The sequence below is a fragment of the Triticum aestivum genome, chromosome 7D (assembly GCF_018294505.1).
Source record: "Triticum aestivum cultivar Chinese Spring chromosome 7D, IWGSC CS RefSeq v2.1, whole genome shotgun sequence".
Taxonomy (NCBI): Eukaryota; Viridiplantae; Streptophyta; class Magnoliopsida; order Poales; family Poaceae; genus Triticum; species Triticum aestivum.
In genome coordinates, this window is record NC_057814.1 from 503798609 (window position 1) to 503801393 (window position 2785).

Genomic DNA, 2785 nt, shown 5'->3' on the forward strand with positions numbered 1-2785 from the left:
CTTAGTGGAATAAGGATATGTTTCTCGATTATGGAGGTGACAAAAAGGTTCGTCGTAAAGGGTTACATCGATGCAAATTTTGACACTGATCCATATGACTCTAAGTCTCAATCTGGATACATATTGAAAGTGGGAGCAATTACCTAGAGTAGCTCCGTGCAGAGCATTGTTGCCATAGAAATTTGCAAAATACATACGGATCTGAATGTGGCAGACCCGTTGACTAAACTTCTCTCACAAGCAAAACATGATCACACCTTAGTACTCTTTGGGTGTTAATCACATAGAGATGTGAACTAGATTATTGACTCTAGTAAACCCTTTGGGTGTTGGTCACATGACGATGTGAACTATGGGTGTTAATCACATGGTGATGTGAACTATTGGTATTAAATCACACGGTGATGTGAACTAGATTATTGACTCTAGTGCAAGTGGAGACTGAAGGAAATATGCCCTAGAGGCAATAATAAAGTTATTATTTATTTCCTTATATCATGATGAATGTTTATTATTCATGCTAGAATTGTATTAACCGGAAACATGATACATGTGTGAATACATAGACAAACAGAGTGTCACTAGTATGCCTCTACTTGACTAGCTCGTTAATTAAAGATGGTTATGTTTCCTAACCATGGACAAAGAGTTGTTATTTGATTAACGAGATCACATCATTAGGAGAATGATGTGATTGACTTGACCCATTCCGTTAGCTTAGCACTCGATCGTTTAGTATGTTGCTACTGCTTTCTTCATGACTTACACATGTTCCTATGACTATGAGATTATGCAACTCCCGTTTACCGGAGGAACACTTTGTGTGCTACCAAACGTCACAACATAACTGGGTGATTATAAAGGTGCTCTACAGGTGCTTCCAAAGGTACTTGTTGGGTTGGCATATTTCGAGATTAGGATTTGTCACTCCGATTGTCGGAGAGGTATCTCTGGGCCCACTCAGTAATGCACATCACTATAAGCCTTGCAAGCATTGTAACTAATGAGTTAGTTGCGGGATGATGTATTACGGAATGAGTAAAGAGACTTGCCGGTAACGAGATTGAACTAGGTATTGAGATACCGATGATCGAATCTCGGGCAAGTAACATACCGATGACAAAGGGAACAACGTATGTTGTTATGCGGTTTGACCGATAAAGATCTTTGTAGAATATGTGGGAGCCAATATGAGCATCCAGGTTCCGCTATTGGTTATTGACCAGAGACGTGTCTCGGTCATGTCTACATTGTTCTCGAACTCGTAGGGTCCGCACGCTTAAAGTTCGATGACGGTTATATTATTAGTCTATGTGTTTTGATGGAACGAAGGTAGTTCAGAGTCCCGGATGAGATCGGGGACATGACAAGGAGTCTTGAAATGGTGAGACGTAAAGATCGATATATTGGACGACTATATTCGGACATCGGAAAGGTTCCGAGTGATTCGGGTATTTTTCGGAGTACCGGAGAGTTACGGGAATTCGCCGGGGAGTATATGGGCCTTATTGGGCTTTAGGGGAAAGAGAGAGGAGAGGCTGGGCGCCCCCAAGGCCTAGTCCGAATTGGACTCGGGGGAGGGGCTGCGCCCCCTCCTTCCTCCTCTTCTCTCTCCCCTTTCCTTGACTCCTACTCCTACTACTTGGAAGGGGGGAATCCTACTCCCGGTGGGAGTAGGACTCCCCTAGGGCGCGCCATAGAGAGGGCCAGCCCTCCCCCTCCTCCACTCCTTTATATACGGGGAGAGGGGCACCCCTTGGAGACACAACAATTGATCTCTTAGCCGTGTGCAGTGCCCCCCTCCACTATAATCCACATCGATTATATCGTAGCGGTGCTTAGGTGAAGCCCTGCGTCGGTAGAACATCATCATCGTCACCACGCCGTCGTGCTGACGGAACTCTCCCTCAAAGCTCGGCTAGATCGGAGTTCGAGGGATGTCATCGAGTTGAACGTGTGCAGAACTCGGAGGTGTCGTGCGTTCGGTACTTGATCGGTCGGATCGTGAAGACGTACAACTACATCAACCGTGTTGTGCTAACGCTTCCGCTTTCGGTCTACGAGGGTACGTGGACACACTCTCCCCTCTCGTTGCTATGCATCACCATGATCTTGCATGTGCGTAGGATTTTTTTTTGAAATTACTACGTTCCCCAACACCGGTAACCCCTGGTACTCCGGTAAAATCCCGATTTCACCCGGAACACTTCCAAAATCCAAATATAGGCTTCCAATATCACTACAAAAAAAAGACACATCCGTGACATTTTGGGCCGAACGAATTTTTTTCTGTCATACATATGACACTTCTATGACGATAATTGTGACAAAACCCGGTATCATCATAGATGTGGTGGGCTCCTACTTCTATGACAAAAAATCATGACAGAGAATGGGCTTTTCGTCCTGCGCGGGCCGGAGACGCAGCTGCATGACATTCTTTGGGCTGTCCATGACGGAAAAAACCGTGGTAGAAGCGAGGGGGAGGAAAATTTTGGGGAGTTCCCGGTTACGGTGGGAGGTCGGGGGCCGAGCGATGCACGTTTCTCTCGTACACGTACGCGTGTGTGTGCGAGGCGTTGGCTCTAACTGAACCCGAGCGAGGCGTTGGGCTCTAATTGAACCCGAGCGATTGCACTACAGCCTACGCGTTACTGAACCCGAGCGATCGATCGATGGCTGTTAACTGAACCCGATCGAGCGATTCCTTCGCTACTGCTGCCAACTAAAGCCGATCGATTGGATGAACAGTGAGCGTTGCGGGGGGGGGGGGGGGGGGGGGTTG